General features: G+C 37.6%; 1 protein-coding gene across 1 annotated transcript in view; it reads left to right on the top strand.

The window, feature by feature from the left end:
* Nucleotides 1-2,659: 2,659 nt before the first annotated feature.
* LOC145980150 (dipeptidase 1-like) overlaps nt 2,660-13,414 on the top strand; it is a 279,360-nt gene continuing 268,605 nt past the window's right edge. Inside the window, exon 1 of the mRNA XM_083113193.1 lies at nt 2,660-2,743. The gene's annotated coding sequence lies outside the window, so the exon portion shown is untranslated. The remainder of the gene's footprint in view (nt 2,744-13,414) is intronic.

Genomic DNA, 13,414 nt, shown 5'->3' with positions numbered 1-13,414 from the left:
TCATTCTCTCTATTTGTATGCTCCTTTTAAAACACAATTCTATTTATATTTCACAATGAACCATTAAAATGGCGTAGCCAACAGTTGCGGGAAGAATGTGAATACGTAAATAGTTCATCTATTTTTTCGACATATTTTATTATATTTCTAATTGTTAAGTTTATGCATGAAAATGTTTGATGAAAGATGTGAAGCTGCATTGAAAGCAACAAAGAGAACTCTCCAATAATATTAACGAAGAGAATAATGTTACGATTGTTGTGTGATGGCTAATTTATTCCAGAAGTTTAGTTACGAAGGAAGCTTGACTATCGATGTAATTTTTCAGGCGTCCTAAGATCAACCGTCAACCGCAGTGGGTTCGAACGAATATTGGCGTTCTTCAATTGTACTAGATCCCGTTTCTCGAGAGTATTTGAGAGGTGCCCAAACTTGTACATGTGAGATGGACTGTAGGTAGCATCGATATTTGAGTTACGATTTAGTTCGTCTAAATTTCTACTGGAGGGGAGGGGCTTGAGATACTCTAAATAAGTAGGCCCAAAACCGATTTTTACCACATTGTGTCACACCATGTTAAATATGGGTAGACCTTACTTCAGAAATAAACCCATTCATGCTATTCCATGTTCCCTAAAAAAATGATCCACTAGCGTGCATAGGGCGATTTTTCCAAGGGTGTTCGAATTGTGAAGGCCAAGATTACGTAGCTATGTTCTAGGAAGGATGGGATAAAAAAATCCAAAACTACCATTTTACCCTTCGTATTCAAAATTATTCACATACAAAAATGATAATTGGAAGTCATATTAGGGGGAAGCCATTTACCACTCTGGTTTCGGCGAGTTCTTTACTGTTCTCAATTGAAAATTTTAATTTTCTCAAGATTTTGGGAAAGCTGTAGCTCCATCGCTTCACCCCTGCTTACGCCCACATGTAAAGCGCTGAGGATGGTTCCTCACTCTTTCTTGGGCCGGAACAGTTTAGCACGAGAAAGATCGAATGAGATCCGCTGCTGAACCTACAGACTGAAATATGTAGCTCAAACGAATATAGAACTTTTGCTACGCCTTGTACATTTTCAACATGTATATATTTTATTTATATTTCCATTAGTATGTTTTATTTCTTGTGTTATCAAACTTATTATTTTTTGATTTGTTTGGATTAAAGGCGATATCACAAGCGGAAGCCATTTCCGGTTTGTAGACATTTCTAAAAGTATCCATTTGGCACAGATATATCTGTTGTTGATTCGTTGCCAGGACAACAGTAGGGTGAGAACACAGAAAGTTAGTTGTGAGATGTAAAAATATGTGATAAGTGTGTAATTGAATATTTTAACAGACAAAAATTTCGTTATATTGTAATTGTGTTTGTGACAATACAGATAATATTTAGTTGCAAGTGATCTTATTCATGAGAGAACTAGAATACACTTTCGTAAAGGTAAAAAATTATCTTTAATTTTTTCAACATTTTCCAGAGAAAAGCGTAACCTAAAGGAGAGTCCCATAACTCTGCCGCACACGGGGATTAGACAGCTACCGTCACGTAGTAATCTTGTCGCTTCCGAATTAAAGGAACATCACACTTTGTAATATTCTTTCTATTTTTAATAGAAACTTTCTTTATTTCCAGATGGGGAGGAGAACGAATTGAACTGTTGTGTCCAATTGAACAGGTAACAGAAAAGGAAATTCAGATGGCAAGCGATAACGAACAACTTCGTCTCTCGGTAGGTAATTCGGTGCGAAACTTAAAACAGTTTCATTCCGAGAAAGAAATCCATATCGTTTACTGGGGCTCCTCGGAATGCTCCACCACTAATGTAAAATCCGAACACGAGCTCGAGGTCGTAAGGATGGGGTGTGTAATGATATTCCTGGCATTCCCCACCGAGAGTAGCTCACATTGGCGCTAGCGTCGATTCCCTCCAACTCGAGAACCAACCAAACCCCACCCTTTTTTGCGACAGCCTGCGGCGCACCGTGACGAGTCTTGCGCGATTGGGATCCAAGCGAGTCCAGTGTGTTGCTTGTAGCGAAAGGGGCAGGCAGCAAGCAGCGTCTCGCCCGCAAACGACCGTCGCTTCGCGTGAGGACAGTTCGAGTATCGACATTTCGGGGAATGGAACTGTGCGCCGTTGGGCGAGAATAGGTCAAGCGGTATTAACATTTGACGATTCCCTGGGGCATTTGCCCGTATATATAAATCATTACGACGTATCTGTCTGATTTTAACGGTGAATAAGTTTAAGAGATGCCCCCGTTTACGCGCGAAAATGCTACTCTCAAAGAATATATTGTTTGACCCAGTTCCAGGAACGTCTTTCATGGATTTTCTGTGGACAAAAGCATGTAGAAAACAACTTTCAAAAATATTAAATCAGTGACTTTGTAGGAAAAGCACAGTCGTAAGAGCAGACACTTTCGGTAATTATTGAGCATTAGCGGCAACAATAAAGTGTGGAGTAATAGTGAAACAATCATATTATGTTCAGTGATGGTGTGATGTGTACAGTGCCTAAAAGTGATTGGTTCTTTTTGGAAGAAAACCCAATTCGGAATCGATATGATGCGACGCTGATAGTAGATGCGTAAATCACTTGAACGGGGAAAGATTTTATTATGAATTTCCTCATTTAGCAATGGCTTAGAATGATATCCTCGAACAATGAACTTACTGAGAAGTGCAAACAAGCTTCAAGATCGCATATGCGAGCTTGGATATTCCCCACAAGGTAAGTGCCGATGTTCCTTGCGCATCGTTGCTAGTTTCGCATATGTTCTGGGGACACCCCTTTCGGTACATTGTTGTCTGACTCTCGGCGTTTCCAAGTTCCAGTTTTGTTAAATAGTCTTAATAGAACAGTACCTCCAGACTGGTAACGCCAAATAAATTATTTCTTGCCAATATGCTTCAATTAAACTTATTTTAAGGGTGAAACAATATCTTATGTGCTTCCCATATCGATTTCTTCTTTTTCGACCTTAAATACCTTATTCTTTCCTGTCATATTCATATCATATTCCGTTTTCATGGTGGGGTGAAATTGCTTCGGCACTGACAAGCCCATTTCAAGGTTATTGTTGATTTTCAAAGAAAGTAGGACAATTGAAGATTATGGGATTTTGCACTCTATTCCACGAAATTTGAAACCACTTTTCAACTCATTTAGAGCCACAATCAACGATGAGCATGAATGATGGTTTGATCAAATCGAGAGAACAACAATAGACTTGATTGGAATTTCAATCTAGCGCCTCAATTCCATATCAACGAGTCCGAATTTATAGCTCAAGCCAATTTTTGTTTACATGTTTTGTGCCATATGGAAATTTGTGGTTCCTTCAGTAGGGTGTCTGATTATCATGAGGGAGACCTGAATTCGATTTCCTGAATGGTGACATCAGGGGAAACTTTTGCAATATTATCACTGTTAAATTACTCTGAACAGTGAGTGATGGAGGGGAGTAGTGTTGATCACATCACTGCGCTTGAATATGAAGGACCTTCCCTACCTTTACTCCACCTGTGCTTATCGATGGTGTGGTGCACTGCGTAGAAAAGACCCTTGCGATTTATCTTTTGCCATAGGAGGAGGGCAATAACGCAATAACTAAGAACTCTATACCTGCGAAATTAATGCACATGAATGTGCTGGAGAACCATATTGGCCATTTACATATTCTTCTGCATTGTCATCGAAATACATGTAATCTACTATGAAGAGCGTACAAAATTGATACCGGTGTAATTACTACGCTCCTTCGTGCTTACATTTAGAACAATTACATGTTGTAAGATTTTGAAACTGTCTTACATGGTGGATAAAGAGGTCAAGATTGTATTCACTGACATTGTATAAACAAGCGAATATATTTCGAATCCTAAGTTAAGTAACAATGTAGAAGCACAGGTAATTTAAAGTGTGAAGTTCCTTCCTTAACAATTGTGCTGTAGCATTAAGGTGTACTGCTTCATTGGCGTACGTAGAGAGGGATCTGATGGGCTACAGACCGTCCAAAATTTTGAGAAAATCAAAATTTTCAAATGAAAGCAGTAAAGAACTTTGAAAAAAACGAATTGCAACTGAAACTCGGCTATATTAGAATATTTTTGAACAACCTTTAAGGCGAATGTTTAATTTGGAAATTATCAACGCAGATTCCTCCTTTACAATTCGAGTCCCTCCGAAACAAAACTTGCGTACACCAGTATGCAGCTTTGAAGGTTTTCATACTGATCGTGGATGAAGATGGCGCGATCGTCACCACGATTCAGTCACTTTGCTTCTTTTCGATTACTACCTTCTACTGAGCAAAACATCGCTTGCGACATAAAAAAAAACTCTTGGCTTGGAATTGAATTCTGACCTTCCGTGAAGAACTCAAATGCCTTACAATCCTTCACAATGAGGAAAATTGTGCAATGCGATGGAGCAACATAATTTGACTTTCTTTGTTGTATCATTACAAATCTGTTCCCACTGCTAGGTTACACAGATGAAGTCCACTGGGTAGTCTATGTCGCAAAGTGGCTACGGCCGTTCAGTCCGAAAGGCTGAATGAGGTTCGATTCTCGGTGTACAAGTAATTCAGCTGGGAACTATTTGGACAATATTCCTAAGTAAAGCTATTCTGCGGTTAGCCCAGCCTCTGGCAAATTGATACTCGAGTCTAATCCTGGGAGACGGGGTAAAGTCAGCGTGCTGTTGATCACCACGGCACCACCTGGATGACCGAGATCGAGAATGTGTCGAGTCCTCCCTGCACACCTCCTATGCGTCTTCGTCTCACGTTGCAATGCACAAGAGACAGTCTTCATTTTTCACCTTTACTGTCGCTATAAGAATTACCTCACATAAATTTGTTTTATTTTACTTTGCTTTTCTGTCACTTTCGGATAATCGCGAAGATGAAGATGAAAGCTCATAAGATACAACTGTTGAAAGCGTACTTTTACAAACTGAATAATTATACCCCATATACTTTCGCCTTGCGTGTGTGTAGATGTACTTGTGCACTATAATAATAATAATAATAATAATCTATGGCGCAACAGCCCATGAGGGCCAGGGCCTACCTACTGCCTACTGCCATCCGGCCTCACTCCTTCCTGCCGAGGTGGGAGCTCATCAAACCTGTTACGGAGTGAAGTGTGATCGGCACGACGAACGCCCAGTCGTTGTTGTTGGTTTCAGTGACCTCGTTACGCTACTCATCCGTAGCTCCCCAATTTCTGCACGATTGTGGGTGGCCACTGGTCCCATGCACAGGCCGAATTTTGTTTATATGCAACTGAAGACGAGACTGGTCTCCGTATAAAAAGTTTACATATCCGAAATCAGAGGCTCTCCTTTTAATCCCGTGTAAGTTATGTGTTATTGTTTATATTTAGTTTCTAATGTATTAAATCAAAGAGTGAATATTTGGATAATCTGATAGATTATTAAACTGACCAGACAGATAATGCCTGTTCTTATTTGGGAAGGGGGGGATTCTGTCATTTTCTTTATCTCATTCCCATCCACGGTGGCGCTAGTAGAAGAAAGCTGGGTAATACCGGAAGGTCGGGTGTAGCCGGTGTCATTTTTCCCGCTTGATTAGTGCTGCTTTCTAGGGAGTGCCAAATGAACTATGTTCAACTAGTAAAGAAGGAGGAGCGACCGTGACAGCGCCTCCTTGCAAGCATTCATTTAGCGTCAGCATTTGATTTTGTGTTTACCTGAATTTTCGTTTCGATGATTGTCTGTTTGGCACCGATTCTTACGCAGGCACAGCTTCAATGACTGAACATGTAAATATTACAGTGTGTTGCGTATCTCATGAGGATTTATTTATGTTACACTAAATGAATGTGCCTGACATCTTGCAACAAACAACTGGTTAGCCCCCACGTTATGGGCTCCACTTACAACAAACAAAGGCCGTCAGCCCGTTGACAAGGCACACGACACACCGGCTCGGTCCCCTCGAAAGACCCAGACCGGGCGTCGCTGCCTACCAATTGTCTTTCTGTTGTAATAGATATACATGCCACGACTATGCTCAGTTCCTGCGGGGCATGAGAGCCCGCATCCCAAAGTTCGGGTAAGGGTCTGCTTTTGAATAATAAAAATATTTTTTAAAAAATATGTTTACTTAACCAAGAACTCTAAAATAAGGTAACTATCCTTACGCTTAAAATTCCGCGGTGATCGCACCCGCATCCCACTGACCAGTGAGGATACGCATGCGAGTCGCGAGCGAAATCAGCATAATCTAAACTGACATCTCATGGGTTAATAAAGCCTCCGCCTCACTGACCAGTGACGGCGGGACACCTCATCAAACCAAAAGGTGGCCATTTAATTTGTACTTATAAACCAAATTTATTATAGGGAAATACCCGTTACCGATTACAAATTTATTTACATCTCAAATTTCCAATAAACTTTCCAAAATTAACATGAGAGAAGGTTCTCCGTTTAAACCTTAATCAACTTATTCACAAATTCAAACATAGTTAAGTTAAAAGAAAAATATACAAACTTCTGATCAAAAGGAAAACTACAACAATGCCAAGATAAAATTTAGATCACAACGTCTTCCGTCACATAGACTGAAACTTGCTGTAGAGTAAACATAAAACCCAGAGAGCACTCTCTTATATAACATGTCCATATCCCATCATAGAACTAACACAGCTTTAACTTGGTTTGAAATAGCGGGTGACAAATTATTAACTAAAGGTCGACAAAATTACTATTAACCAAAACCAAAGAAAAATATGCATAACATCTTTCCGTAAATTTCTATTCGTGCTTGTCATATTTTCACATCTGCATTATGTTCTCTAGAACTCATGAGGTAAACTACCATCTTCAGGGTCAACCTCCAAAAACATTCATAACAAAATATAAGGGGAGCCTTTCTCTACCCAATATCAAAGCCATATCTCGGCCATAAATTACAAATGTCCAAGTGGAATTCCTTAACATAATAGGGGACTCTATGTCTACCCTTTTTGGCTACTCACATTGCAAAAGCAAAACAATAGACTTTTACATTAAATGATTTCTAGAAAAACATATACTCGACCGGTCACCTATTATAGCTGTTTCAAAATTACTTCAAATATAAACCTAAATAAGAGAAACCATAAACCTTCCTCAACTTTCCGGATATTCAGACTTTAAAACGGACATGAAAACTATATAAGCTGTGAGATTTAAAAGGCACCCTCTGACCAGAGGTATGCTCTCGAATTAAACTAAAAAAGAATAAAATGTATTTAATTGAACCTCCTGACCAGGAGAATTCAGAATGATTTAGCATAAAAAAATAGCTCGACGAGAAGGATGTATATCTTTGATGAGCCTAATTTATTTAATTTGAATTTACATCGGAGCCACACTGACCAGTGCCAACTTCGACAGGATTTAAAATTTATGAATAATTTCGAAGTTTAAATTATTAAAATTAAATATTTATATGAATTAATTATTTATAAGCCTGCCAAAATCCCCTTTAAGGATCTTGCTGACCAGCACAAATCCTGAAAGGTGGCTTACGGAAAACCTCGGACATTGTGGAAGGGAGAGCTGACCATCCACTCCCCACACAACGCCCGTATTCTCCCAGCCCTAGGCCTCGACAAGCGATTTAATCACCTAAAGATTCCGGAATCTACTGCTATACTGATTATTTTGCCAGCGAAACGACTGGTATTTATACTCGCGGGATTGCGCAATTCTATTCCCTGAACAAAAGATTTGGACATACTCAAAGTTATTTTTAGCCTAAACAATTACCCCTTCCAAAAAGGCATATCGAGAAACACAATGAATGCTAAAGTTACTTACAAAACCTCGCAGCGCCGAATGAAAAAGAACCCATTGTTGATAAGTAGAGCCCGGAAGTTTGGCATTTCCGAATATACGTTTCTTATGTTGTTTCGAATGTTTTCGAAGCCTTTTCATTTTGCCTATTTTGCCTATTTGGGACCCCACTGCCTATTTTTAATTATAATACCTTTTTTTGCCTTTTTCAATGAAATTTGACATTTTTTTTAAAAAAAATGTGTATATAAATTATTTTTCTCCCAAAAAACGTTGTTGGCATTTATTTTTCTTCCGTTTATTATGTGAATAATTTTCGCCTTATTTAAGTAATATTGAACTCATGCATGTTTCAACATTGCTGAAGGAGAAAAGTGTGAGAAAAAAGTAGATATTTCATGCTGAGTCAGGATATTGCCTTTCGGTTAACATTTCTTGTGCATGATTGACTGCTGAAGTGGACAGGTTGACCCGAAAATTTCAGGAATTTGCGATTGAGCTTAGTTTACCTCAGCAACCAATCTTGACGAGATAGGGAACCTGGATATCAGCAGCTATATATTATGCTAACAACCTTCAAAAAATCAGTGAGGTGATCGATGCTCTTCCAGAAAATGAAGCGGCTTCAATTCGTGAAGTGAAAAAACTCCTGTGCTATTCAAGTTTACTTTTGCACATTATGGTGCATTGCCAGAGACAATTACAATTATAGCATCCATGAAAATCTTCGAGGAATCTATGCAGCAGATGATGGAAGCGCCAGGAGAAAAGGGGTCAGCTGTTGCGGAAAAGTGCTAACGGGTAGTGAGTGCAAATGAGGACTTGAAACAATTGAAAACAATTTGTGATATTCTAAAAGGTGAAAATGCTGTTACCAAAATGAGTCCAGCTACATTAGCTTGTTATATGTATGCTCCAATAACTTCTGTCGAAGTAGAAAGATCATTTTCTATTATCAAAAACATTCTCTCTGACAGACGACTATCAATGAATGTTTAGAACTTAAAAAGCACCTTGTAGTTATGTGCAATCAAGACGGAGAAAATTGAAATGCTCTTCCCAATTTAGATTTTAACATTTTGCCAGAAATTATAGATAAAAGTAAGCGACTTCTAAATGTGCCTTTTTTCGGTTAATTTGGCTTTTTTTTATTTTTAGTGCCTATTTACCACATTATAAATGCCTTTCTGCCTGCCTATTTTAACGAAAATAAATGCCTGAACTTCCGGGCTCTAGAAAGAAAAAGAATGCAAGCTTCAACTTGCATTGCGTTCTTTTTCGCTTGGCAGAAACTGCGTTATAATTTTAACAAGTATAAAATATACATTCAAAAAGATTAGACTACAAAATAATTTATACGAGGGCTATCGAAAGGTAATTTGAATAATAAAGAAATTTACCAAAATTTATCAATCGTTACAATCTTTATAAGTTTATCCACGGCGCGATTTTCATGACCTATACTTTTGAGGTGGAACCGGGAACGTCAGGCGGTGGAGAACTAGGTAGCTCGGCTGGGCCCGTGACGATTGCAGTGGTGTGGAGGAAGACATTTATTTTAAATGTGATTTTTGTCAATGAGCCTTACGTATAACCATGTACACTAAAAAAGTTGGTTGTGTTGCGAACAAGTTTGGGATTCAGTCATTTCTCATATCATTAACATGTACACCTTGTTTTGCCCCACTGTTCCGGGTGATTTGAATTTTTTTTCAACAAAATTAATATAAAATAAATTAATACACCAATGACATTTCTATAGTTACAGTAGTAATGAATAATAATTGCAGAGTAACTTTACTGGTTATCATTAAATTTCTTAAATAATATTTACTTCGACAAACTACCCTCTTGTAGTGCTTACCTACATATGATGGCTTCCCACAGAATGATTTGTGTTCTGCAAGTGCAATTCACAACGAGAACCAAGTAACTAAAGACACAACACAACCAAATTAACAAAGATAAGGTACAGGGTAGGTAAATGGTAGGAAATTACGTTGGAGCGATTATGTTCAAATATTTAGGTACATGAATGTGAATGATGGAATGGTTTAAAAATTCTTGCACACTTCGGTGCATTCACGCTTGCTGATGCGGAACTTCGACCTGCGAAGTTTCTACGCGAACTAACTTCTAATCTGAAATATTTTGCATAATGCATGACCGAAATTCGATTTCGTTGAAAATGCAGGTCAAATCAATCCGTGACTATAGTCGCATGTGTTGTTCAATGAAATATCACTGTGTTGCATCATGCTAATTTTTTTCTAACTATTGATTCTTCTGTATTTTTTCAGAATCAAAAGTTCGTATATACCACGGTTTCTCAGTATAATTACGATCACTCGATATTTTAATCTTTCTTAATGCTTTAGAACTTATAAGAAAAATATGGCGTCATTGTCTTGGCTATTGCAATTTGTTTTATCACTATGTGGCGTTATAAGCGTTATTAGTATGAAGCAAGCAGTTCGCGTTATGTTTATTATTAAATAAGACTCTAAACTTCAATAATCATTAATGCATATTTGGAAATCTCGAATCAATTTACATATTTAATTCAGAATATGACTTTGATTGTTTGGGATTTGTAATGTGTATAATCATTAGAAATAGTTGCTGTTTTGTGTTAAGCTGGAAACAATATACAAGACATAATATCAAATAACTTGAAAAGAATAAGAGCTCTATGATGTTATTTTATTTACATACGGATTTGCAATCGAACCAATCATAATTCTTTATTTATTAGAGTTTGATAATGTTAAGACTTTCCGCTTCTAGTTTTCTTGCTACTGTGCACTCGCAAGTAGATGTTTTTCACGTCGAGAAAGCATCATGGAATGTGCAAATAAAACTTAAACTTGTACAGTGGGATCCATGAGTATTACCGTGCAAATTGTCCATCACCATGTTCGTGCACTTTATTTGACCCAATGAGAGCTTCAAGAATTAAAAGAAAACTCAAAACAAGCTGTTGACAACTTCTGCACCAACGTACATAAAAATCAATCGCTTAAAAACACATAGGATATACGAAAAAAACTATTGAATATAGTCAAGGACAATTTGCACGGTAATACTCATGGATTCTACTGTACAATTTTTTTAAAAAAAATATTCTTGTACATTTAAACCAAAGGTCTATTCTGTCGAGATTCGAACCCGGGATCCCTGGTGTCATATCGCGATATGCTAACCACTCCGCAACGTGGCCCGGCTAAAGATATTTGAGAACTGTTCTGGTGGCTGCTGCTGGTAAACTGACAGCTTAGAGATACTTCTAAATCTTAGATTGCTCCCTATCCCATATTTTGTCATCTTTTACTGTTTTCGATCGATTTTTTTTTATGAAAACTGGCCCAAGAGTTTTTTCATGAGCATGCCATCATATTCCTAAAAATACTTATCAATATCTGTCATTTTGTACTTCTTCAGCTGCATCATCCAAAGTCATTTCCTTTGCTGTAATTCTGATCCATTCGATGTAACAGTTTGCTGCACTTGCTACATGTATTTCCCTCAAACTACGAACGACATAAGGTGCTAGCTAGCCACACTTACTACCAAAATAAGCATATATTTGCATTTGCGTAATTTTATGTCACTCTTCCACATCTGTAGGCTAATTACGATGATGAAGAAGGGTAGGCGAAATAGATAAAAGATCAAGTTCAAATGAAAATCCATGTCTTAACCTGGATTCAAATTTGGCCTATTCATTGCCAAACAATCCTCCACGGCGCCATACATCGGTACACCGTGCCGGCAAGTTTTGTGTGTGTGTGTGTGATGGTGTGTGTGTGTGTGTATGTATGTATGTGCGCGTGTGTAACTACATGAGTGCACAATCCTCCATGAACATAGCACAATATTATGAATAGTTCTTAGATTGGCTCCCGCAAAAAATGGAAAAGCTTCGTCCTTAAGGTAGATATACTGACATCGCGAGTACGTGCCATCATAAGAAAGAAGTGCCTTAGATGAGATAAAAAAGGAGAAATGAAAGAAACTAGAGAATAAGAGAAAGGACGTCAATTAAAGACAGAGAGAGAGAGAGAGAGAGAGAGAGAGAGAGAGAGAGAGAGAGAGAGAGAGAGAGAGAGAGAGAGAGAATGGAAACAAATGAGAGACAAAGAGATATAAAGAGAGAAATTGGGAAGTGTGTGTGTGTGTGTGAGAGAGAGAGAGAGAGAGAGAGAGAAAGAAAGAAAAAGAAAGAGAAGGGTGAAAGAAACAGAAGAATGATAGATACAAAGATTAAATGAAGAGAGAAAAAAGGAGGGAAAACTTATAAAAATAAATCAGCAAGAGGATAGGAAGTAACCACGAACGAGTAGGTACTATAACTAAAAGAAGTTCAAAAGCTATAAAGGAGATGCAAGGAATGAAGAAGGCAAAAAATAGTTATAAATGAGAGGGGAAGATGGAAACAGAATTTGGGAATTTTTACTTATTCTAAGGGGATAGCAGGATGTTGATTTTTTTTACTGAAATTGGCACATAATGTACTGGAAGCATGTAAGTTGGAACATTAGAAATTTAATGTGAAAATTTTATTTATTATTAAAAGAACTCTAATATATATATATATATATTATATCATTAATCATATTTACATTAAGACAAGGATTAGATATAGGAAATGGTGCAGCTATACGTATTTGCTTACTCAGGAATATCATACTATTTAGAATATAACTATATTTCAGAAGTTCATGCAATGTATCTTGTTATATTTTTGTGTATCCAAAATTATTTCATAGCTCACTGCGTAGTAAGGGATGTCACTTGTGATGACAGTCTTCATGTTATAACTTAAAATCCAATAGTTTTTCAACTTTAGCAATATCCTGCCATTCTAATAATTTAGAAAGAATAGAAAATCGTTACCAGACAGATTGGTAGCTGGAATTAAATATACTGTATTTATTAGATGTTACGATGGAGCAGGACACTTTAAACAATCATCAAAGTTACACTGCAGAAAATCATTGGAGAGAAACTATTTATGAAAGCTTCCTCCGAATGATTTCCAGCCACAGCTGAACACTTGGTATCTTTTAATTGGACGACAACATAATTGAGAGAATTGATACGGAAAGAATGGATATTACCCTTAATTTTTTATTTTATATCCGTTCATTGCAGAATTTATTATCACCGAACCAAAATGCTGCTCTTAAAATATTTCAATCAGCGTCGCACTTATTGGCCCAGAATAGATGGTGTGTGAAAATATCCAGCATAAAGTCTTCCTGACAAAAGAAAATTGATTGCCACCGTATTCAGGGCGTTTAATATTTCGAAATGTCCCTTCTCCTCCTCTCTGCACGCAATGTTGCGTGGTTATTAATAAGCTATGTGGAAAAACGTCTTTCAAAATTGACTAACGTATAACTGCTGAGCAAAACTGCGATGCTACAGTTGAAATTTACTCATATGTTGCGTGACCATGATGTGTCAATCCCTCACGTTCATTCAAGAACAAACACACACTCGCTCGTACGTTCCTCGGTTCGCAGGTCCTGCGTCTCTCAAAGACATATATATACACACACACACGAGCGAGTCTGTCTCCCAAAT

This window comes from Lepisma saccharinum, chromosome 27 (genome assembly GCF_977018435.1).
Source record: "Lepisma saccharinum chromosome 27, izLepSacc3.1, whole genome shotgun sequence".
NCBI classification, from domain to species: Eukaryota; Metazoa; Arthropoda; class Insecta; order Zygentoma; family Lepismatidae; genus Lepisma; species Lepisma saccharinum.
The sequence above is the reverse complement of the archived record's forward strand: the minus strand, read 5'-3'. Positions and strand labels throughout refer to the sequence as shown.